General features: G+C 38.8%; 1 protein-coding gene across 5 annotated transcripts in view; it reads left to right on the forward strand.

Moving 5' to 3' along the window:
* Ccser1 (coiled-coil serine-rich protein 1) overlaps positions 1–26,983 on the forward strand; it is a 1,234,532-nt gene that overhangs the window by 114,609 nt on the left and 1,092,940 nt on the right. For 2 of the 5 annotated variants that reach the window (XM_087658738.1, XM_087658740.1), the window contains exon 2: positions 12,413–12,448. The gene's annotated coding sequence lies outside the window, so the exon portion shown is untranslated. 5 annotated transcript variants of the gene reach the window in all.

The raw sequence follows: 26,983 nt of genomic DNA on the forward strand, positions 1-26,983 counted from the left end.
GTTTTGAAATTGGCAAGAATGTGTTCTCCAATTTTTGTTTTCTACTCTCATTTGCTTTGGTGTCTCTGGTTCCCATTATGTTAAATAGAATATCAGCCTGTCGATTTCTACAAAATGAAGCCAGCTGGGATTTTGACACAGGAAATTTTCAGGATCAAGATTAATTTGGAGAGCTTTGTTATTAAACAATATTACCATCTAATCAGTAGCCACGGGACATATTCCAATGATTTTAGCCTTTTATTTTTTTCAAAAGTTGTCTCAGAATACATGTACTGGGACTTATTCAATTAAAATGTCAAATACTTTTTTTCTGCTAATACTATTGTCTGTAGAGGCTTGCCTCTTAGTTTTATTTTAATATTATTTTCTACTGTTTAGAAATAAGGCTAATGCTGGTTTATATTTCACTCTTGACAAAGTTATTAGTTTGATTAGTTATGTTTAGGTGCATAACTTTCTGAGCAGCAAGCTTGCTCTAAATGATCATTGTAATGAAATCACTGCTCAGCAGGTTAATGGAATGTGAGTGGGTGTGAAATACAAAAGGTTTCACACTATTTAGTATGTATTATTCGTTCTTTGAACACAGAAGTTCCTTTCTTCTAGAGAGGTTAATTGTTGTTTCTTGGTAAGGAGTTCAAATGGCATGGAATGGGAAACCCGATATGCGGTATGAGAACACCCAAGGTGTGCCTTATCTACACTCTGAGAAACACAGTTTGACACGTCAATCTGAATAGTGCTCTTTTGAAGAACCCATAGCTGCCGGATTCCAATATGAATACATTTATTAGAATATCCCTGCTATAGTAATTAGCTTTCCCACTGATATAGTAAAATATAGGGCATAGACAACTTAACTCAGAAGAAATTACCTTGTGTGTTGTGTAAGAAGGGTTGAGTCTCCATGGTTCCTTGGTCCCATTCACTGAGGCATCATAGTAGTGGGAAATACTCATGGGAAAAACGTCCGTATGTCAGATGCAGACAAGGAATAATTACCAATAAGGCTCTGACCCATTTTCTCTAGATATGCCCCAACCACCTGAACTTCCATCCACCTTCCAAAATAGCATCCGAGGTAAGGACCAGCTATTCTAATCATGAGTTAACAGGGGGATATTACATATTTAAATCATATCGAAGAGTCATGGTCAATTGAAAATGTAAGCATTTATTCTAGTATCCACAATCCTCAAAACCTCTTGAGATCTGAGGTCATCTCTTCTTTGTAAGCCCCTGAAAAATTAAAAAAAAATTTAAAAAAACCTTTTTGTTTCTGAAAAGTAATAGCTCAGAACACTTAATCCAGTTCTCAAAAGGGGGAACGGGGAATTGGCAAGGAATGATCAGACCAATCTCCAAAAAGGAGAACATTAAAGCCTGTGGCTCCACAGCTGTTGTACATTATGAGGTGGACTCCAGTGGGCTTCTGTGGCCCTCGTCGTATGTTATGGTGTTTGTATTCTACATGGCCTCTCCCTGGGTAGCCTATACCATTGTGTGCAGCCTTTCTTGATAAAATTCCATGTTCCTGGCATTTCCAAATTTTGGCATTTCCATTAGGCCTCGCCTTCAATCTCACGGCTTTATGCATACATTGCTATGTCAGTGGTGACTTATAGAGAATCCCTGATAACATATTGCCTGGCCTGCTTGGGTTTTAAAAACGCAAATGAAAGCTTCTGTGGCCCAGTGTCTTTTGAAGTTTCTGTATCTACACCCAGCACAACATAGATAGCACCATGATCATACCACTCACTAGTCATCTTTGAACTACGGTTGTACTGGCTTTGAACAACAGAGCATATGAATCTGAGAAATACCCATTTAATCAACCATGTGGGAGCAGCATACCCAAATAGCTTTCTCTTCTAAGTGGAGGCCCTTAAGATGAGTTTATAATTGTATAGCCCAAAACCTGACCAGGTCCTAAAATGCTCTCAAAGCTTTCCTTGTCCAGTGCACAGTGTTTGAGTTCTTTTTAATGGTGCTAATCTCTTTAACAACTATAGTCCCTTTGTCTATCTCTTTTAACAAGCTCGTTCCTGTGTCCAGAAGGATTTGAAAAACATGCATCTTATGATCTGAGTTTCCTTCAGCTGCATTACAATGTTTCAGGGTTCCTCTAACCTCCATCTCCAAACTCTTCCAAATTCCCACCATAAAGCCAGTTCTAAGGGCCTCAGACCAACATGTTCAGGTGTATTGACAAGCAATGCCACTTCTCTGGAATTAATTCCCTTTATCACTCTGACTTTCCAATTATTTTGACGAAAATACTTTAGGAGAAGAAGGGTTTACTCTGCTCACAGTTTTAGTGGGTTCAATCTACAGTTTGACCCTATATGCTTGGGGAAGCTTTCATGTGAATGGGTGGGAATGTGTTGTTCAGGAAATGCTTCACATCATGTTAAACAGGAATCAGATCGTGAAGTAGAAAGTGGGCAGAACTAACATGCCTCAGGAAAACTATTCCAGATATTCTGTTCTCTCCACTTAGGTTTTACTTCCCTAAGGGTCTTTAACTTTCCAAAAATAGTACCTCTAATTTCAGATCAAGCATCCCAACCACTTTTGTATAGAGCACATTACAAATTCAAGCATAGCATAGGTCATAACAACCGGCCTTTTCATACAGCCCTGGAGGGAGGCTTAGAGATGAAATACTACACTTTCAGTAAATTAAATATCTAAAAGTTTATTAAGGTCAATGAATTTGTGACTTCATTTATTTTTGTTTTGTTTTTTGTTGTTGTTTTATATTTTGAGACAAGAATTCTCTGTGTAGCTTTGGCTGTCCTGGAACTCACTCTGTAGACCAGGCTGGTCTTGAACTTAGAGATCTTCCAAGTACTAGGATTAAAGGTATATGCCACAATCAAGTAGTTCATGACTTTATTTTATACATGAGACATTTTTAAAGAGTTACCTCAAACTTACTTCTTCTGTAGTGGTCTTGACTTTTGTTTTCATTTATAGCTTTAGATATCTTTATCAATCACCTATCAATCATTCATTGTTTGCGAACCTATGTTCCCTACCTGAAATTCTTCTTCTTCTACCTGCTGTGATCCTCTGCCAGTTTACTGTGGTGTTCTAAGTCAGTAAGTGTCCTCGTTTTCTTTTATTCCTGGCAAATACTGACCAAAAGCAGCTTACGAAAGGGAAAAGTTTTCTTGCTTAAGTTACAGTCCATGAGAGGAGCCTGGCTGAACTTAAGCACAGATTTACCTACAAGACAATCTGCTAGAGGCAATTTCTCAATTGAGATTACCTCTTTTGGAGCATGGCAAATTGTCAACTGGAGCTAACTGTAACAGCAAGTAATGCCCTTTTGATAAACACTGCCTTCTACTCTTTCTCAAAATCCTATAAGGATCACAGTGTATTAATTTATAAGAATATTAAAGTTGATATAGAAATGGAACTACTCGACTCACCCTGACCGTGATAGGATTGCTGCCATGATAGGATTACTGCCATTGGAGAAGTCAGTAGAGAAGACACATTCACAATTACAAATTGCTAGGTGATTACGAGGTTTAAACAGCAGCAGTTTTAATGGTTAATGATATCAAGCCATACTGTGCTTGTATCCTCACCTGTTCTGCTATGTAATTAAGAAGTTTGAAGCAAATTCTAGAAATTTGGTAGTATCAGTTAATTGTACATTGCTTTTGGAGTAGAAAAGATATTAATTTCATATGTGTGTGTGTGTGTGTGTGTGTGTGTGTGTGTGAGAGAGAGAGAAAGAAAGAGAGAACAAAGGTCCTTTTTCACATTTTCCATTATGGAAAGCCCCAGTAGCCCAATCTCTTGCTGAGCCCCATATCTTAATTGTCCCCAACTCTCATTAGCAGTAAACTGAGGACCAAGCCTGGAAGCACAAAACCTCTAGTGCATTGTCCAAGCCCAGTCTACATCAAAGGCTACTAGAAATTAGATCATTTGTCAAATATTAGCCCAGCTTCTCTTGCTATAATAGAACACACGTAACCTGGTAGTTTGTAAAGCACAGAATTCTATTTTGTTCAAGATTCTGGAATCTAGAATCTAAGCTTAGTGGCTTTATTTGGTGATCATGATCCTAATGATGTTAACCTGATAGATGGAGAAAGGACAATGGGTGTAAGCAGAAGCAGTGGGACCAGGATATATTGATGGGATCAGTAACACTAATTCCAAGAACAGTTCTACTCACATGAGAAATGCATTAATTTTCTTAGTGACCCAATTACCTCTAAGACCTACCTTTGTTTTCTCAATGACAGCATCACATTTTAACATGTGTTTTTGTGGAGACACAATATAGCAGAAGCATACATCAACAATGGTAAATGCAAAATATAGAAGTTTATAGAAACATTTACATATATCCAATGATATAGTTCTAGTCCATTCCAGTCCCCTAAGAACCAAGAAAGCCAGTGGCATCAGTTTCATTCAGAGTCTAGATCACAGCTCGAAAATAGTGGAGAAGGAATGGAATGGGTTCACTGTCACTCAGGCAGGAAGGAATTTGGTGTGACGCACTCCCACTAGGGAAGACAAGGGTCTTTATTGGCATCCAGATTCAGATGCTAGTTTACATTCCTTTGTATCCTCACAAGAATCTGTATGAAAGTTTTTTTCCTCTCTCTTTATTTACATGGAAGGACAAGCTCCTATTGTATCATTAAAAGAGCAATAGATCTTTTGTTGTTGTTGTTGTTTTGTTTTTGTTTTTCTGGTAATAGCAAACTTCTGAAAACACTGATGAATAAGAAGTTTCTATGCGGAAACACAGTTTATTCTGGAGCCAAAATGAAGGTCAGTGTCCAGGGACACAAATTTAGGTTACTCCAAATTTCAAGTTCCAACACGGCAACAATTTGATGAAGTATTTTTATAGTAACAAAACAAAGAAAGCCATAAATCAAGGCACTTTTCAAATACAATAGTAGAAATATTGTATAGGCTCTTAAAGCAAAGTGGTGGTGGGGAAAGCTATTCTAGGCCTCAGATTCTCAGATGCCAACGTCGTTAGCACCAGGTCCTTTGGAAACTAACAGTCCAAAGGATTTAACATAAAGATATTAGGTCAGACTACCTAAATACTACACATGGACTGACCCTGGACTCTGACCCCATAGGTAGCAATGAATATCCTAGTAAGAGCACCAGTGGAAGGGGAAGCCCTGGGTCCTGCTAAGACTGAACCCCCAGTGAACTAGACTATGGGGGGAGGGCGGCAATGGGGGGAGGGTTGGGAGGGGAACACCCATAAGGAAGGGGAGGGGGGGAGGGGGATGTTTGCCCGGAAACCGGGAAAGGGAATAACACTTGAAATGTATATAAGAAATACTCAAGTTAATAAAAAAAAATAAAAAAAAAAACAAAAAAAAAACCAAAAAAAAAAAAAACCAAAAAAAAAAGACAAAAAAACAAAAAAAAAAGATATTAGGTCAGTTATGGCAGTGGGGAGGGTTGATAAATGCTATTCGCAAAGTAACGATAATCTGTCTGAGTTTTGTGATCACAGCTTCTCTTTATCACAGTCTGCTCAGTCAGTCACCCTTGCAAAAAGTGCAGTGCAGGTGAGGTTTTCAGAAACCTTCATTCACAGAAACATTGGCTGTTATACTGATTTTAATGTTAATTTAAGAATCTAGGATCTTAGTTAATGATGTACAGTGCTTCTTATGAATTTCGAAACTATAGACTAATTATTCCTATGTTGCTGTGTGAATCTTTTGCCCCTTGAATAAGTTGTGCTGTTCCATTTGCTATGTAAGTGATATTTAACATCTAGACTATACATTAAATGTAAAACTTTGAATTGAGTTAGAACTGCTTTGTTCTGTGATAATATCTCTTGAAATGAAAATAAGAGTAAATTATGTGAATATTTCATCCTAAATCCTTCTTATTATTTTTTGAATAACAGACAATTAAAATATGTATAATTAGAGTTTTGTAATAACTCATGGCTTGTTTATATTGATATCATGTCTCAATGAATTCAAACAATATAATTCAATTATATATTTGTAGATTTATTTATTTTATGTATGTGAGTGCATTGTCACTTTCTTCAGACACACCAGAAGAGGGCATAGAATCCCATTGCAGATGGTTGTGAGCCATCATGGGGTTGCTGGGAATTGAACTCAGGACCTTCGCAAGAACAGTCAGTGCTCTGAAGCGCTGAACCATCTCTTCCAGCTCTTTAATTGAGCTTCTTTTTTTTGAAATTATGTTTAATATTTCCTTTTTACAGTACAGTCATTATCCACTTCCTGGGGCACCCTCTTGTCTGTTCCTCATCCCATTCCTCCTAACTCCCACATCCCCCTGTCTCCAAGAGGATGCCGCACACCCCAACAAGGCCTACCCACTCCTTGGGGCCTCAGAAAATGGAGAGATCTCTCATACTACTGGATTGGTAGGATTAACATGGTAAAAATGGCCATCCTACAAACATAATCTACAGATTCAATTCAATAACCATCAAAATTCCAATAGAATTCTTCAAAGACATGGAGAGAGCAATTCTCAAAATTCATATGGAAAAATAAGAAGCCCAGAATAGTGAAAACGATTCTTAATAATAAAAGAACTTGTGGGGCAATCACCATTCCTGACCTCAAGCTGTACTACAGCAATGATAGTGATAAAAACTGCATGGTATTGATACAGAGACAAACAGCTTGATCAGTGAAATAGAATTGAAGACCCAGAAATAAAACTACACACCTATGGACACTTGATATTTTACGAAGAATCCAAAAATGTACAATGGAAAACAGAAAGTATCTTCAATAAATGATGCTGGTCTAACTTGCAGTCTGTATGTAGAAAAATAAATATAGATCCATATTTGTCACCTTGCACAAAGCTCAAGTCCAAGTGGATCAAGGACCTCTACATAAAAACCAGATACACTGATCTAATAGTAGAGAAAGTGGGAAATAGCCTGTATTGGATTGACATGTGGAGGAGGGAAGGTGTCTAAAGAGAACTCCAATGACTCAGGCTTTTAGATGTACAGTTGATAAGTGGGACCTCATGAATCCGAAAAGCTTCTGTACAGTAAAGGACATAGTCAATAAGACAAATCAGTCATCTACAGATTGGGAAAAAATTCTTCACTAACCCCACATCTGAGAGAAGGCTAATATTCAAATTATATAAAGAACTCAAGAAGCTAACCTCCAAAAACCAAATAACCCAATCAAAAAATGAAGTATAAAACCAGAGAATTCCAGCAGAGGAATCTTGAATGGCAGTGCAATTATTTTACTACCTATCATAATAGATAAAGCCTGTAATCTTTAAATAATGTTGAATTTTTATGTTTTTTATTAGTAGATATGTCATAGAATGTCTTAAAACTATGCTCATGTCTTTTCAAAACTGGGTGAACAGCTACATTTTAAGCATGGTATATTTTTCTTCAGTTTAATGTTTAACTCAGAATTCCAAAGCTGTTGTCCATGGTTACGATCCCGGGTAACTCAGTTGAGTGTAGCTGCTAATGGCCGTCCTCTGCATCTAAAGAATCCCCCCTTCACACCTGTTTGAGCTCTTTTCATCTTATTTTTTAAGATAGCAGGAAGTTTTAACGTTATAGATTTTTGAGCTGAGTCCCGGAAGGCCACAGAAAAATCTCTTTTAATATGAGTTCTTAAGATTATGTGAGGGCATGGAGAAAAGAAGTTGAGCTTCCTAAGAATTTCATTTAATGTTTGGTAATTAGCATGTTGGGAAAATAATGAAAGTATTAAGTTTATAGTGGAAAGCATCCCCTCCATTAGTTTTTAAGCCATGGGAATGAAACACCCATAGAGATATAATCATAGAAACAACAACAAAACAATAGCCATGTGATTTTGGCTTCATTCATTCATCCTTTAAATGAATTCTCTTTTAATGTCGATTACATCCAGATGTGTTTCTGAGCATTTGGATGCAGTAAAGACAGGATAAAGTTGCTGACTTCTGCATGTTCACTGCTCTGTTTAGAGTGGCTGGGCACATGAGCAGGTGCAGCCTCAAATCATACCTTTCCATGGAAGGCACAAAAAATATGGCAAGGCTTGGCAAGGGGCCAAACTTATGGTCAGAAACACTGGCTTCATTAAATTTGGAGAGTTCATTCAGACTGAGATTTAAGTGTGATGTGAAGTCTTTCAAGAATGTTAACAAGAGGATGGTTAAATTGTTTATAAGGAGCAAAGCAAACCATCTTCAGTGTTCACAATAGTCTGTGGAGTGGTGGAGACTGCAGCCAAGCACAATTACATAGTTTTGATTTGTCTCAGTGAGAGTGGCTGTCAAGATTAGGATCCTATCAGAGAAGACTGCTGAGAAGGAAACCGGTGTTCCAGGAATGTAAGTGCCTTTTTCTGTTGCCACTAAAGTGAGGCTCCGGGAAGAAACACTTGGGTTATATATCTGGTTCTGGTATAGTTATTAGCAGTACTCATTTAAAAATGCAAGAGGTGAATTGGTTTAGAAAATGTAATGTCTTTATAGGAAAGACATTAAAAGTCACAGATATCTCACTCTAGAGAGTGAAAGAAAATAAGGAACTACTTTATTTTTTTTTCTTTATTATGCAATCTTTTTCTTTATAGTTCAGTTGTTATCCCCCTCCTAGTCCACCTTCTGACTGTTCATCCCATACCTCCTCTCCTCTCTCCAAGAGGATGTCCCTACCTCACCCCACCCCCACCCCACCAGATTCACTCCCTGGAACCTCAAGTCACTGGAGAGTGAAGTGAGTCTTTTGTCACTGAGGCCGGAACAGGCAGTCCTCTGCTGTGCATGTGTCTGGGTCCTCCTATCAGCTGGTGTACGCTGTCTGGTTGGTGGCTCAGTATCTGAGAACTCTCGGGGATCTAGGTTAGTTGAGACTGCTGGTCTTCCTGTGGGGTCACCCTCCTCCTCAGCATCTTTGAGCTTTCCCCTAATTTAATCACAGGGGTCCCTAGTTTCTGACCATAGGCTGGGTATAAGTATCTGCATCTGGCTCTTTTAGCTGTTTCTTGGGCCTCTTAGAGAGCAGCCATGTTAGGCTTCTGTCTGTAAGCACACCATAGATAGCATCAGTAATAGTGCCAGGCTTTGGAGCATTCCTTTGAACTGGATCCCAACTTGGGCTGGTTACTGGACCCCCTTTCCTCAGTCTCTTCTTTATTTTTGTCCCTGCAGTTCTTTTAGAAAGAAACGATACTGTGTCATAGTTTCTGACTGTCGGATGGCGACTCCATCCCTCCACTTGATGCCCTGACTTTCCATTAGACGTGGACTTGACAAGTTTTGTCTCCCCATTGTAGAACATTTCATCTAAGGCCCCTCCCTTTGGGTTCTAAGAGTCTCTTACCTCCCTGGTCTCTGGTACGTTCTATAGGATCCCCCCAACTCCTACCTCCTGATGTTGCCTGTTTCTGTTCTTTCTGCTGGCTTTCAGGGCTTCAGTCCTGTTTTGCCCACCCTGAATACCTGATCATGTTCGCTTTTTCCCCTCTCTGTCCCCTCTTTCACCCAGTTCCTTTCCTTCCTCTGCTCTCTGTGATTGCTTTCTTTTTCCTCCCAAGTGGGATGCAGGCATCCTCGCGTGGGCCCTTCAGCTTGTTAACTTTCTTGAGTTCTGTCATTGTACCCTAGGTATTCTGCACTTTTTTGGCTAATATCCACTTATTAGTGAGTATATACCAGTTATGTCTTTTTGGGTCCAAATTACCTCACTCAGGCTAATATTTTCTAGTTCCATCTATTTGCCTGCAAATCTCATGATGTCCTCATTCTTAATAGCTGATTAATATTCCATTGTGTAAATGAACCACAATTTCTGTATCCATTCTTCTGTTATGGGACATCCAGGTCGTTTCCAGCTTCTGGCTATCACAAATAAGGGCATAACAATCATAGTGGTACACATGCCCTTGTGGCATGGTGGGGCATCTTTTGGGTATATGCCTCTGAGTGGTAACGGCAGGACTTTAGGTAGATAACTTATTTCCAATTTTCTGAGGAACCTCCAGATTGATTTCCAGAGTGGTTGTGCCAGTTTCCAATCCCACCAGCAATGGAGGAGTGCTCCACATCCTTGCCAAATGTTCTTCCCCAGAGTTTTTAATCTTAGCCTTTCTGTTGCTATAAGGCAGAATCTCAGGGTTGTTTTGATTTGCGTTTCCCCGATCACTAAGGACTTTGAACGTTTCTTTAAGTGGAAAATGAGGAAATCTGAATAAAATAAAATGGCAATTTCTCCTAACTTACATCTGCTGAAGTCCACACACGCGTGAAACACTGCGGTGGATTCCTCCTCCTTTCTGCCCTACCTCTCACTGTGCCCATCTGTGAAGACATTGAAATGTGTTGGAATAGTTTTCTAATCTTACTTCAGTGAATCCTGCCATCTTTATATCCCATATGATATATATGATATAAAGATGTTGGTCTTTATTCCTCTTTTGTTGTTTTTGGCCTTTCTCAAGCCAACAGCCTGATTCCTGGCACCAAGGAACCAGCCCAGAATTAACTAAGAAAATAACTTTCATCATCTACTGCTTTTATAAAGGGTTATGCTAATATGAATATTTTCAGGTTACTATCATGCATAGTAAGATAGGAAGTAATGAGACTATCTGTGGTACAGTGCCATCTTCCTGCTCATCAGGACTCCCTGAAAGATACTGTGTGGTGTGTTTTCAGACTTTCTTTGTTCTCACCTGTTTTCAGCCTTAGGTCTGGCATTTGTGCTTTTCCCTCTAGCATAGGAGTGTTTGGGTGGCTGAGATTTAGAAGTGCTAGAATATGCACGTGTGTTTTGTCAGTATTGATATTTTTTTAAATAGTGCACTCTCCCAGTTGATATATGGATTCTGAATTTCTTTCTTAATAGATTTCAAATTATTTTGTTTACTATGAGTAACCAGTTTGTGTCTGATATATCTAATTTTCTTTACATAATATTAAAGACTTGATGCCCCAATGTAGGGGAATGTCAGGGTGGGAAGGCAGGAAGGCAGGAAGGGGTAGGTGAAATGGTGGGGGAGCACCTTCATAGAAGCAGGGGGAGGACTGATGGGATAAGGGGTTTATGGACAGGAAACCGGGAAAGGGGATAAAATTTGAAATGGAAATAAAAATATCCAATTAAAATGAAGAATATCTTGAAACAACATATAATAAAGAATGGTTGTAGCTGAATGTGGTGCTGCTGTCCTGTGACTCCAACTCTTGGGAGGACAAGGCAGGAGGATTGCTACTAGTGCATAGTAGCCTTTGGTACAGAGTGGATTCCAGGCCAGATTGGGGCACAGGGGGAGACGTTGATTCAAAAGCCCCAAACCAAAGCCCAAAAAACAAAAAGCAAAGAAGTAGGAAGAAGAGGAGGAGGAGAAGGAGGCACTCAGGAGGAGGAGGAAGAGGAGGAGGAGAAGAGGGGGAGGAGGAGGAGGAGGCTGTGACACTCAGGAGGAGAAGGAAGAGGAGGATGGATTAGATTTTTTCATCTCAGGTCTTTGTGTCCCATTCATAATGATCTTTATCTTTGGGATATAGAAACCTTGGTCTTGAACTGTGTGTACTCTCCTTAGCCTTCCCTCTCTCCTCTCTTCCTTACCATCTCTTCTCTTTCATCTCTTCCTCTTTCTCCTTGTTCTTTCGCCCATGTCCCTTCCCTTCCTGTCCCCTCCCCTCTTTCTATCTCTATTCCCTTCCTCTCTCCTCCATTCTTTATCTTGTCCCCTCCCCTCCCCTTTCTATTCCTTCCCCTTCTTCTCTCCTCCTGTCCCTTTCCCCCTTCCACCCTCCTCTTTACTCCCCTCTCCCGTTTCTCCTCCCTTCTTCCTGCCCTGTTCTCTCTTTGTTGTATATTTGCTGTGTGTGTGTGTGTGTCTGTGTGTGTGTGTGTGTGTGTGTGTGTGTGTTTGCACTTACTTGCATGTGTATGGACAAATGTATATGTAGATGCATGTGTATCATACACACATGTATGTGAAGACCTGAAGTTAATGGGCACATATCTTCCTGGATGACTATTTTTGAACAGGGTCTGTTGTTGAACCTGGAACAGGTTTGTTTTTTAAAAAACAACTCCAGCTAGGCTGGCTAGCTATCATGCCCCAAGAACCCTGTCTTTACCCCATGTGTATTAAGATTACAAGCAGTGCCACAGCCACCACCTATCAATATTGCTAGAGTTACATGCCATTATTAGTCTTTAAAACTTTAATTCTTTGAGTGGACATAAAGATGGTTTGTTATAACAAAACAAACTGCTTTGACTGAAAAATCTTTTTTATATTTAAAACGATATATTTGTGCATATACAAATATATTTTATATCTTGATATAAAAAACAGGTTACAATAACAATGTATCGAGTTTTTTTTTTGTTCTTTTTTTTTTTCAGAGCTGGGGACCGAACCCAGGGCCTTGCGCTTCCTAGGTAAGCGCTCTACCACTGAGCTAAATCCCCAGCCCCTAATGTATCGAGTTTTAAGGTAACATTTAGATTTATGAATATAAAGCTTGAGTTAAAATTTAATTATTTATTTATCCTAATGATATAAAATTTAAATTGTGCAATTATGATTAAATATGAATAGTTTACAAATATTTCTGCCCATATTTTGAGGCATGTGAATGAAAGATGAAAGAAACTATTAGAAATTACAGTGAAATGTCCTCTCTTCCTACTCTGAGATTGCTATCTGTTAAAGGTGACAACATACAAATCATTCTGTGTGGATGAGGAAACACTACTTCATATTAAAGCCTGAATCCTGTGGTTTCACTCTATGAAGTAGTAATGTAATGGTATTTTATTTTATAGTACTTCTATATTGTAATCATTGTGGTTTACTTTCTTAATTGAGCAGACACATAGACTCATGTGTGTTTCCATCTGATAGCCACCCCCTCATGCTCTAAATAGTTCTGGTGTGATATGATGGTGGTTGTAACACGTATGGTATGGATCTAGCTCTAGGCACCTATAGCTTACAGTAATTCCCTGGGCAGATCGGCTGTTTAGCAGCCATGATTTGCACATCCATCTTTACTTTATTTCACTTAATACCTTAGCTAGAGATTCAAAAGCACAAACCATTGATTGTTATGGTAAATATTTAACCTCATTCGGGAATTTCTACCCTGCCTTTGATTATTCAGTTCCCAGATAAAACACACGACCCTTACATTTATAATAAACCTTTAAAGCCCGAGAGCTGGGCAGCTATCAACCCTCTATTCTATTACGTCTACTTCCTTGCCAGTAACCCTGAGTTATAACTTGGCATGTTTCCTCTGGGCTGCTCTTACTCCAACTGGCCAGCCCTTACGGCCATGTTTCCATGAATCACTTACGCCATTCCATCTTCTCATCTCTCCTCCTGGTCTCCTGCCTCAGATTCAAGCCCTGGAACCCAAAACTCCATCTATATATCTTCTGCCCAGCTATAGGCTATAGGCATCTTTACTTACTAATTAGGTATAACTTGGGGGCCCAGGGCATATAGACACCTGGGTCTGTGTGAGTCTCTGGGAGCAACCAGGGCCAATATTTAGCATTACAATACTAGCAACAGACCAAACCTCAACATCTGAAAAATCCAAATCTAGTGGTTATGAGGATGATGATGATGATGGCGGCAATGATGGACAATGACGATGATGATGATGATGATGTTTTTCACATCAGAACTGAATAGCATCACCACCCGTTTAAAGTTGAGCTTCTAATATTCAGGTTGTATGTTTCAGTGTAAAATTATTGAAAGAGGTTTTTAAGTTCTAAAACCAATTGATCTTTCCCTCTGTTCTTTCCTCTCTTACTTTCCTTTCATCTTTCACTTTGCCTATCTTTCTTGCTCTGAATCATTAGAGAACTTATGTTAATAAATGTCATTAGAATATGTAAATTGAATCCTGTGTGCTTAGAGAGACAGGAGATGCTTTTCTTCATGTTGTTTTAAGCTACTATTGACCTTAAGAGTGTGTGTGTGTGTGTGTGTGTGTGTGTGTGCGTGTGCGTGTGTAGTGTTTTATCTGTGTATTATATATACTAGCAATATTTTTACAAAACTCCATAAAAACCAACCATATAGTTCATAAAACATGTCCAAGAATATTTGCCATCATGGTAGCAGACACAAATGAAATTTCTATTGCAGTCTATTAACTATTGAGCACATGTAGTAAAACCAGTAAGAGTGCTATTGCCTCGATCAATAACTAAGTTCTCTGAAGGTGCATTCTAGTGTTTACTTAGCAAATTCTACAGCTAAAGAAGTTGCAGCGTTCAGTTCAGCCAGAGAATGTATTATTTTCAAACAAAAAATCTAAAACTATAACAAACCAAAAAATATAACAACACAAACAAGATGACATCAAAAAACTAAGAGAAGGGTCTTATACATTTTACTGGTTGGTATTTAGAAATTCAGCAGGTAATTCTTGACTCAGATTTCTCTGAGTTTCCTCCTCAGGTTTTACTGAGAAGTTCTTCACCAAAGAATTTATAGCTCAAGAGTAGAAGGAGAGCGATTCACAGGGTGCCATAGACTTCTAGTACTCACTTTGAATTGCAGTGGGTTTTGGAAATCATGGTGGTTTGAATTAAGGTAGACTTCAAGTGAATACCACATGATATTTTAAGATTAGTTGGTATGTGGCTTGTGAGTACCAGTTAGCTATTAAAAGCTTATTGGAAAATTAATCTTGGTGTGTTTTTCTGTCACAATAATCCAAGTAAAGAAACTACAGCAACTCTCATATTCATGCTCTATAAAAATATTTCATATGAGTCCAGGGATCTTTGCCAAGTAAATTTATGTCAGAGAGGAGGATCATTAGCGTCTGCAGTATATTAAGAATTACTTATTGAATACCATACAGTAAAAAAAATCAAAAGCTGTTGGTAAGTGGAGAATTATAAAGTAACCTATCTTTTAAAAATATTTTCTGCATCTAGAACCTAAAGAATAAAGGAATTAAGCCATTCTCCTAGGTCTGCTGGCAAAATGTTGGTGATTAATCTTTTCATATTAGAAAATAATTTCTTGAATAATATTTTCATAGTAGAAAATATTTTCTTGAACAAATACAGAATTACACCATGATCTATCTTTCTGTCCTTCCCACTGTATCTCCCTCTCTCCCTCCCTCTCTTCCATTGATGATTGAATGCCCTATAGGCTGTATTTTTACGAGCTGTGTATCAAACTTCGTTGATTGCACTTGAATAAGAAAGGAAAGAAGTAGACATTCAGAGACCATAAATAGAAGTAGCAGTTACGTGCACTGTAATGAGCCAATGTCCAACTTTCTTTAAGGTGCAACAATGAATTACCACAACATCCTGTTGCTAAGCCAAAAGTTAGAATAAGAAAGCCCACATATTCCTGACAAGCAAGAATGTCTTCGAGCCATCAATCTAAGAATGTTTACTACACTGGCTGAAGAAGGCTTGGAAGCCTTCCAACAGCAGCTCAGAGTCACGTTTCAGCAGGGATTGTTATCTTAGCCTTCGGTCCGGGCCTTAAATCCCGCGTTCACACTGCAGTGCCCAGAGTTCATTCTTAGCTAAAGCCCCTAGCAATTACATTCCAGAAACACTGGAAGTCAAACGTCAATTAATGCACACCATGCTAAATCCCAACTTGAAAAGTGTTTAGAACCCACCGTTCCTTTTCCCACCTAAATATGTCCACTGTAGCATTGGTGTCAGGACTTTCTGCACGTTCCGTGCCTTCCTTTCAGGGGAACTGACTTGCTTTGTCCTGCTCGGACCTCGGCAGCACTCCTTGTCCTTTAGTACTTCGAGGAGAAATAGACAGGAAGCTATAATCAAACCTAGTAGAGCTGTTCCTGAGTTTGGATTGGGAAGTTCTCGGGATTGGCTTTTATCTGTAATTTTTTTTTATGTTGTTAGGAAGGATAAATCAAACATTGTTAAAGTCCTGTTTCTTCCAAGTATTGATGCATCATTCTTTTTTTTTTTTTTTTGGCATTGACAGTTAACTTTATTTTCTTCAACTCCAACTGAAAGACATTTAGTTTATCCTGTTATCCTGTGCAGAAGGCCCACTTGCGTCACCATGGGGATGCCCAGATTGACTTTCCTCTTTGGGTGGATTTCAGATCTCACATATGCGAATAGATTGAAGTCACTGCATTTTTTTTTCTAACTGATTTTCAAAAACAGACTCAGAATGACTGAGTAAAGCATTTTTTTTTCAATAGTGCCGCACTCAGATCCAGCATTGACATGCCTGCCTGCAGTGTTAGGGAACTAAGAACATATGGCTCCTGGTTTATACTTCCTGAATCAGCGTAATTGCATCTGCATACCAATTAGGCTTGTATAAGTGTGTTTTCAGTGCTTTTTAGTTGTTAATATTTTGTTATAAAAATTTTAGTCCATACTGGGGAATCACATAGCCAAAGAGCTCTAGGCACCCATTCTAAGTTTCCCTAGGACTTGGAGAGATGATAAAAGTCAAAGGCTTCCTAGGAAAGTCTCTACTTTACTCCCAGAGCCTATGTGTGCTAGGAGAGGTGAGTAGATGAGTTTATGAGGTTGAGGCAGGAAAATCACTTCATGTTCCAGGCCACTCTGGGTTATATAGGAACACCCTGTGTCAAAGAGAAGAAAGGGTAGGTGTTTTAGCAATGTCATGATGCTAAGTGTATAAAAAGCCATATTTTATTCTTTCTCATTATCAGACTTTCTATATATAAATAAACAAAATGAGTTAAGCAAATTATACATTCTGGATGGTTCTTTCTGAATGCAGTTCCTTTTAAACAGAGTTTTTGCTTAACAAAAATGTTTAGGGTATCTTCACTGAAAACATCTTAGCTATACTTGATTTATAGATTTATATTGTTTTATATTAATACATATTATAAAATATTTTTATTTTAGGATTAAAGCACTGCTGTATCTACTGTAGGAACCAGATTAAAATTTTGTATAGAGATTGACACTCGTTATAGGCACACATATAATGTATAGGCATGTACATATTTAGTTGTTATTTCTATAATGTAATTAAGAATACGAATGAATTTTAACTCATCAGTGATTTTGAAACATTTTAAGTGGAGAAATAAATATGAAATTTAGGATTGAGACCTATACATATTGCAATGACTAACATCTCAGTGGCTTAGCTTAACTGAAATTACAACATCACTTGATGTCAGTTGCAAACCTTTTTATGTTGTGAATAGACAAGCTAGTAGAGTATGTCCTCACTGGCTTCTTGACTATGACTTCCTAATGGAATTTCATAATTAAAGGAAATATTTTGAGTTAGTTTATTTCAAGGAAGTCAGATTAAGGTCCATTAATTTATTTCACTCTTAGGTTTTAATGAAGCTGTAAGAGTTTCCTATCCATATTGAAGTGTAGGTTTGCACTGAGTGCCCAAAGCTACATCAACTTGACATAGGGGAAGGGTATTAATGTCCTAGAGGATTGATGCTGGTGACTTTGTTCTGTTTTCTCTGGATATCTTTTATGTTTTTTCCCTGCTATCTAAACGAGCTGATTGTGTTGATATCAAGTGGCAATAGGCTATTCTTCTCTTATTATCTCTTAAGAAAACTCAGAGCATCAACTTTCTCAGAGGAAACCCCTCATACTTGATTGTCTTATGTGATTTAAAAGGATCTCATCATTGATGTAGCTTAAGAATAGATTCCCAAATACTTTTGAATACTTGTGGCACTGCATACTACTAAATATTCTATTAGGTAAAATATAATACTCATGCTGGGCCCACCTCATTTTTGGTTTATGATTATATTGTTTGGCAAAGAGATAAAACAGACTTTCATTTTACACAAATCAATAATTAAATTCACTAAACTATCCTCTGGATAGTGTCTCACTTTTCAATTTCCCTAATGGATTTTTCCCTTATACATATCGTAACTACGAATAAAAAATTAACATGGATAAAAAGTAATTAGTATAAAATTTAAAGGAATATTTTATTTCTTATGCAAAGTGAAATTTTATAAGCTTAATTAATGTTAATTGGGTTTTATTATAGATGTATTTGTAGGCATAAAGTTTTTGTCACCTACATTTAATAAGGGTTCAATCTCACCTCTAGCACACCTAACACAGCAGATGGAGTGGAAGAGAGAAGTTATTAGGATATGGGGGAAGTAGGCCTGCTAAGCAATAGTTCTTTAGGGCGAGCTCAGTCTTCTTTCTCAGCAGTTTAGTCGTGTAACACAGCAAGTATGACTTGGCATCTGCAGACCCGTCCTCTAGATGGGCAGACGCCAGGCACAAATCAGCCTTTCAGCACAGTCCAGTCTTTTCACCACGCAGACACCGGGCAGCTGTAGGTTAATCCTGAAGAGACTGGCCGGAAGAAGGCCACAGAGGTAGCTGCAAGCGGCTACAGGAACCTCATGAAGAGTTCTTGGGAGAGTTTCTCTCAATGGCGTTACCACAAGTTGAGCTCAACAACGCCATGTAAGGCGAACCAATACGTGTGTGTCCTTAGTGAAGACGGAGCAGACCAAACCAATGCTCAGCGTTTGTCCCTCACTGTCTGTGACGCTATATTTATAATCCTTCACTAAGTGTCTTTTCCTGTGTTTGCTGTATCAAAGTCTACTTTCACCCACGTCTGCTTCAGGAACACATTCTTTCCTCTGTCTGCTCCAGCAAAACACCCTTTCACCTGTGCGTGCTTCAGGAAAACAGTCTTTCATGTGTTTGCTTTAGCAATATTTCCTCTCACCTGTGTGTGCCAGCAAATCATCATTTGACATAAACAACTTTCCAAAGAAACGAGAAGTTTCCACTTATTTATTTCTTTAAAGTCAGATATGTCTGCTTTTGCCTCAGAGAAATCTATCTTCACCTCCTAAGAATGTACTAGTGGTTTCTCGGCTGCTGCTGCTGGAGAAGTGTGCTTTGAGATGCACGGTTTAGGCAGGCCTTCTTAGTTAGGTCCAGTCCTTTAGAGGTATGTTTTGTGCTCTAATTACAAGTGAATAAGGAGAAAGGTTATCCTTTGTCTTCTGCCTGAAACAGGTCACCTGCTTTGTAATGGATGCTTACTAAAAACCATGAGCAAACCACGCACCGTTTGCTTTTCTTTCTCAGAGCTACACTATATTGAATTATATATTGTCAATACCATACTTAGTCTTCATTTACATGTTACTTTGGTCATTTAGGTAATACATTTATTTGGTAAAGGAAAAAAGTTGATATTTATTTTTAATTTTCTGTATGTTTGGTACAGATCCCCACCCACTCAATGAAGCTTTATAATATTTCCAAACATTATATTTCATACTGTATTTTTGGAGATATACACGATCTCTCTTGACTTGATTTCTTGGTTGCTACTATGGAGTCCTCATACCCTGCATGGCCTTGGGTGACTTCATTGCAGTAGCATGGGAGTGACATACTTTGCTTCTAGTCATTGCAGTAACATGTGCTGCTGTGGTAATTACTAAATGGACCACTAGTGGCAGGGGAGACTGTCTTGATTTTAGAACGGCTTCATTGATTACCAAGAAGACATTTATACACTGCAGTTTGTTCCAACACATAGGACAGGCAATGCTGCTATTGGGCTGAAATCCAAAACACCACTTAGGGCTCTTCAATTAATAAAAATTTCAAAAAGTGGGTCAGCCAGACACTGAGTGTCACCAAATTATTATTTAGGAGTACAACATATTAGCTACCTTTTTGATAGTAGTGTACAATTTCCACCTTAATAGCAAATGACTGGATCTTGGAGTTTTGGTATTTCTTTTTAGGAAATGAAATCTAGTTAATGCTCTTATGGAAAGTTCCTAAACCCTGAGAAATGGCGGAGAAGTCACATGGTTTAAGCACCTTATCTCAGTCCTGCAGACACTTACAAAGGGCTGCACACTGCTTTCTGCTGTTTGCCACTGAACCTGAGGCACAGGAGCCTGAAGAACACAGCCGGGGCTGTGAGGGTGCAAGGCTGTGTTTCCCAGTGAATGCAGTGCTGCAATGAGTAACAGTCTCCTGAGTTGAAAATTGCTTTGTGGCTTATAAATATATTTATATACCTCATCATCTCAGATTCTCTAAATGTGAGACTAGAAATGAACTGGTTTTTAAAGGAGCATTTTAGGAATAATTTATTTTCAATATGTAAAAGATGTTACGATTTAATGTGTCATCGTATTTTAAGTCTTTGAGTAAACTTGCAATTTATATTTTTCCTGAACTCGCCATTTTGACGTTGATTTTAACAACACTTTTTTTTTATCATTTAGAGCAATAGCAAACCAACAGCAGCATAATAACAAAACAATCCAACAAAGCAGCCCTGGGGATTTTCCTAGGTGCTTCCCTGTGCTGGTCTTCTAGTCTTGACCCCCAACATTCTTGGTGATGGTCTCCACCAAATAAAGCAAGCTCCTTATCCTACCATGAGATTCTCTTATCCAGACCCTGTAATCTTCTTTGGATGATAAAGGCAATGGTTTCCCAGATGCTTGGCCATTCATCTATGAAGACGTGGGTTAATATAGGTCTCTTGTGGCTTTTTTATTTTGATGTCCTACAGGACTCTTGTTCTCACTTTCAGACTGCGCTGCCTGTGTGCTCATTTACTTCATTAAGCAGTTCTTGGGCAGAGCATGTTAACCCAGAGACTTTGCACTTGCTTTTGCCTTTCCCAGAAGAGTGCTTGCATCCTGCTCACACGCTCACAGGACAGTCACTTCCTCTGCACTCAGCACCTTCACCTTGGATCTCACCCCTCTGCTTGTACAAAGCACATCACTGTCCTAGCCCATTTCATCTGCCTGTTTCACTTCTGGTTGGTGCTTCTACCTTGAATAGGCTTAATATTACTTTCTTTCATTGCCTGTGCATATAACAGTAGCCACCATTAAATTAATCATTTGGCAATACACTAAGCTGTTTGTGTGTGCCGGGGAAATGTCACTCAGACTGAAGTGTAACAAGTTGGATCCAAGCTTCCCCCTTGGTTGCACAAGCAAGCTTCTAATATTGCGGTTTACCAAGAGACAGTCTCCCTGCTGCTGCTGTCCCTCTGCCACCTCCCGCTGTTTGTATTTTTCCTAAGCCATGCCATGTAGTGTTAGTAATAACTGCATATAGAGCGCCCTCTTATGTGCATGAGACGAGATGGAAACAAGTTGTATTTGAACTAGAACGAAGTGGTGTGGAGACATATATGTGACATGTACATGTGTATGAACAGATATTTCTCAAACTTGTAAGGTCCTGCGCATGTGTTTTCATGAATCAAAGCTAACCATGGAGTTGTTCCTGCTGATTCTCTAATCTTAAGAAGAAACACCATCCAAGGACAGCGCTTTCCATGCACACCGTGAAACATGGGCTTTGGTGAAAGCAGTTATTTATAAATTGAGATACTTGTTGAAAGAATCTGGAATTTTTAAAAAGTGATTCTGACAGTGCTGGTTTCCCATGTCAGAGTGGAAGTTAATTCACTTTATAGCCCAAAAAAAGCAGTGTTCCCAACCCAAGTAAGGCTGAGCGGGTTGAGGGTTAGCGATTCTTTTTTCCTTCCACCGTGGTTTTGGTCACTTCCAGTTTGACTCATCTAACATTTGTGTTTTCCCTTGACTGAATGGTGAGAGTCTCTGTTACACATCACACCATCCACTGTCTGCAGCGATGACTGCGCATAGAAAACACACACCTGGGATTACACATGCTTACTGTAGCCACCCGCCACCAGCTTAATCAATGCCCCGCCATTGTATTTAATTACTTAAAATTCTATTCCTCAGAGTAAGGTATGCACCTCTAACTGTATTTTTAGTCTCACTCTGCATCCCAGTTTTGTGTCGAATGGACATAAGTTCTCCTATCATAGCCTTCCTAATTCTGGGATCCCAGGCACACACAGCATGCCCAGAATAAGTCCTATATGTGTTTCTCGATTTAAAAGCCATTTTTTCTTATCATTTTAGCTCTTCCTAAACTTTCTAGTTAAGACATTTTCTTTATTTAAAAAGGATTTGTTTTTTATCAGACATCATTTTTATAAACAAAATTTTTATTGAAAATAATACTTTAATATAATCATTAACAAATTAGGAACTTAAGGATTTTTTGTTTAAATTAAGTGTCCAAAAAAAAAAGTTTATTTGAATATCATTTTTTAAAAAAAAATCTTTCTTTTATGAATCAAAACACAGACTTTTCTGCCCTCTGTTGATCACTATGTGCAACTGCAAGTGTTTGTTCTGAGCTAATCCTTTAAGGCAACCATTGTTAAGGGAACAGCGGTCTTAGACACTGATGAGGCTGTTACACTTTGGGTATGTATGCAGGTTGGCATCTAATTGGCTTATTAGCTTTTAAGCTGAAGTTAAACATAACATTTCGTTTTTTAACTGTTACATTTTATTGCTTTTGTTTTGTGGGTGTGGATGATATGAATCTGTCTGGTGCACCATGGAGGTCCAAGGTGCTGAGGCTTGAAGTAAGTTGTCAAACTTGAAAAATAAGTTCCTTTACCACCCAAAGCACCTCCACTATCTTACTGAAGAAGAGTCACAGATATCTCACTGCTCCTATTTATGAGCGCTGGTGTTAAATGATATGTAGTGGTTTGGTCATATTCCCAAGCTGGATGTATTTAAACCTCACAGCTGACAGGAATCTTGAACTGAGTCACTTTGCTCTCCTTATCTCTGAGGCCATTTTGGAGTAAGTATGGTATGGCAGAAGGGAGAGGAAATAGTTGTGATTAGGAAACTCAATAGAACTGTAACCATCAGAGAAGTAAAACTTAACCATCACAGATTAGCTTTACACTGAAAAAAAAAGTCACTGAAATATAAAATTTCCCAATTAAATATTGTTAAGAAATGATAATGGATGTTTAAAAACTTCTAACATGTTTTATTTTATAAAACTTTTTGTGTTGGGATATTAACGTTTGAAGAAGATTATAACCCCCTAGGGACTTCTTATGTTTTGCCTCACTTCCCAGGCTTTCCCCACACCCACCCTCCTGCTCCTTGCAGAGACAACCACTGGTACCAATGTTTGTGCTCCACACGTGGTTTTTTTTATTTTGCATGATTTTTATTCATTTTACATGTATGTGCATATTCTTCCATATTCTGTCTCTTGTTAGACTGCATTACTCTATATTACTCGACTCTATCATTCTCTTACCTCTAGCCTCAAATCAAATTTATGAGTGTATTTATATTATTAGGATCTCATTACATATAACATAGATATCCCCATTGACAACACCTGAAGTAATAGTCCATGTTAAGCATAACCACGGCCAATGGTTAAAAGCTCATCTTCCCACTCATCCCCACATGTTTTTTATGCATGTATGAGTGCTCAGTATATTTATTTGACATGGTATTTCCTAAAACATAGTCGACCAATATATATATATAAATTTAGACTATCATTTAGGAGCTCAATTATAAGACCCAATATCTGGAAAACTTTTTCCATGTCAGTTCACATTTTCAACTAGTATGCTTAACCTTTGTTTGTAACTTCTTGCAATAAGTATCTTAACGATATCTTTTGCCATTGAACATCAGCGCTGCTTGCGGTTTTACTGCTGCACTCACTCTGCGTCCCCCCCACCCCCAGGTGTTCCTTATGCAGCCTGGTCCTGTTCTCCCATGATGCCAACTGCAGTCAGTGTGACCTCTTTTTTCACCCTCTTTCGTTAAGCACAGTTTCTTCTCTCATACGATTTAATCTGAGTAAAGTTTTCCCTCCCTCTATCCCTTCCAGTTCCTCCCCATTTCCACTCCCACTTGAATCTACTCCCTTTAAATCTCTCACTAGAATGGAGCAGGTGTCTCAGAGATAACAGTAAAACATTACAAAATAAAGTATACCAAGGTAAAAGAAAAACAACCGTATGAGGTTGGACAAGGCAGGTAATCAGGAAAATAAGTCTCCCAAGAGAAGGCACGAGAGTCAGCACTCCCTTGCTCTCCCATCCAGGAGTCCCATGAAAACAGTAAAGTTAAGGCTACAGTATGTCTGCAGAGGACCTGGTGCAGACCATGCAGAATCATGTTGCTGCTTCAGTCTCTGTGAGTTCATTGACCCTTTAGTACAGTTCCCCAGGCTGTGCTGACCTCCATCCGTAAAACTATTTTGGTTCTACTTCATAACTGTAGTTTTGCTACTGTTACGGACCATAATGGAAATATCTACGTTTTCTGCTGGTCGTAGTCAACCTTGTGAAAGGCCATTCAACCCATAAAGAGTGGAGACCCACAGCTTGAGAACCACTGTTTTAGAGGGTCTCGTTCTCCAGGTATCCTCCACCCTCTATGGCTCCAACACTCCTGCCTCCTCTCTCACAGAGTTCCCTGATTTGGTAGAGGCATCTGATTTAGGGCTGTGTATTCCAAGGTCTAGCTCTCACTAGAGAAAAATTCTAATGAGCTGCTGTCTCTTTCTGATAGCTCATATGATGCACACCAAAACCCCACTTTTTAATTTTATATATCAGTCTAGTCATTTACTCCAGATTTCCTTTTTATATCCTATGAATCAGCATCCTATGACCCCAGCCCTTAATTTTTTTTTGTAAATTTAAATGTTTAAATTTTTTTTCTTTTTTTTTTTATTAACTTGAGTATTTCTTATATACATTTCCAGTGTTATTCCCTTTCCCGGTTTCCGGGCAAACATCCCCCTCCCCCCTCCCCTTCCTTATGGGTGTTCCCCTCCCAACCCTCCCCCCATTGCCGCCCTCCCCCCATAGACTAGTTCACTGGGGGTTCAGTCTTAGCAGGACCCAGGGCTTCCCCTTCCACTGGTGCTCTTACTAGGATATTCATTGCTACCTATGGGGTCAATCTTGTAACATTGCAAAAGAATCCAGATATCTGTCTGCCTATGTTAAGCACAGATCATAAGCTAGCTGGCTGGGAGCCAATCCTGAAATTATCATTTCTAACACACCTGGACCTAACCTTGCTTTGTCCCAAGCTAACTTTGAATGCTGGAAGATGCCTGACTTTGTTTCTTTCAGACAAGCTGGCTCCTTAATGCAGCTGCCTCTGATCCTTTAGATATGTGACGTTCCTTATACAATTTCTATTGTATCCTTATTTTTGCATAGATGAGAAATTATATATATATATTTCTAACTCATAATTTTAGAGTATTTTTCATAGCATTGAGGGCTGTTCTGAAGGTCCCAGCATTACCAGTTTTGCTGATACGTTAGTCAAACCTTCGCCTCCTGGACTCGTACTGTCTCAGATTATCATGGAATTATTAACAATAGTAGAGAAGACATTTCTCACAGAAATATGAGCATATGTACATTATTATACAAATCTGCCTTATACCCATCGCAGCCATTAACACCCATGCGAGCTGGCCCTGTCCCAGGGGCAGGAACCATGCCAATTTGTCCCCACTAAGGCCATGCCCGACCCAGCACAGGTACGCTGAGAGTACAATAGAAAATCATGCCCAGTCTATGTATACAAAATGTAAGTGGAATAAACCATAAATTTTACCTTTAGTCTTTACGTACCATTCCTGACATTCCTATGTCTATGCACCTATTTCAAAATGTGAAATCATAAACATTGTCTGCAGCTTCACTGACTTTATATACTCCTCCTCCCTGTTCTCCTTCCCCTCCTCCTTTTCCCTGCTTTTTTCTTTTCATGCTCCATATAACAATTCTTTAAGGCTACAGATCCTCTTATCAGCATGGAGAATGACTCTGGGAGGAGTAAGGAAATTATTTGTCACGTTAGATCACAGAAATTACAAATATAGGCCGGAGGTCACACACATTGTTCTGTCCATTAGTGTTTTTCCACACACACACACACACACACACACACACACACACACGCGCGCGCGGTTTTGACATTTGCTGTTAGTTTCACAGCTTACTAGTCTCTCTGGGCAAACTCATTTTGTTCTGTCTGTCTTTTATTTTTATTGTCTTAGAAGACAACCAAGAGCTATGATCATGTATGATGGTGGAGTCAATCTTACTATTTCCAAATATGTATCTAAACATGTCCCAGTAATTCAGACAGAAATCTTCTCTGCTTTGCACTTCTTTTGAAGGGTTTGGTCTGGTTTCGTTGTAACTCTCTTATGTTACTTTTGTTCTATTCTTTCTTCTTGACTATAGAATTGCTTTATACAAGTCTAATTGGGGTCTGACTTTACTTATGTACCTATTCCTGTGGTAAAATTATTTTAAGAAGCACCTGTGTTTTAGGCAAGGAATAATATTTGTATTCTTATCTTACTTCAGAATAACATAACATGCTCACAGTGGCTAATTACGTACGAACTTAATACTTCACTAATTAACTGCTTATTTTCAGCAATATGATTTCTGACCCTTTCATGCCTGGATGTATGATCTCTCCCTCTTTCTGTGACTGAGGATCCATTTATAGTCCATCCCTCGGTGTCTTCACTGATCCTACGGAGAGTAGCCATTGTCTGTGTTGTTGGAACGACTTATATGTTCAAAATTCCTACATTATTTTCCTATTTTCACGAGAGATTAAATGAAGCATTTTTAATGAGCATTCACAGGAAAGTGTCGTGATGATTAGAGTCTGAGAATGTTGCTGGGTAAACAGCCAGTATTGCCTAGAGCAGACATCTTTCCAGCTAAGCCCTGGACATTCAGCCAGTATTATGTAGTCAGCAGCATTAGACAGAGTTGTCAGGAAGCTTCCTTAACGTACATGCTTTGGTATTGTTACATAGGATTTATTTCTGCATGATTGAAAGTTGAAACTTGTTACCTATAAACAATTTGTGTCTGTGATTCTCTTCCCTGTTTTTTCCCAGGTAGAATAGTCAGTCTCTCTCTCTGTCTCTCTGTCTCTCTCTGTCTCTGTCTGTCTCTCTCTTTCTCTCTCTCCCTCCCTCCCTCCCTCCCTCCCTCCCTCTTTCTCTTTTCAT

This window comes from Rattus norvegicus, chromosome 4 (assembly GCF_021556685.1).
Source record: "Rattus norvegicus strain SHRSP/BbbUtx chromosome 4, alternate assembly SHRSP_T2T, whole genome shotgun sequence".
In the NCBI taxonomy this organism is placed as follows: Eukaryota; Metazoa; Chordata; class Mammalia; order Rodentia; family Muridae; genus Rattus; species Rattus norvegicus.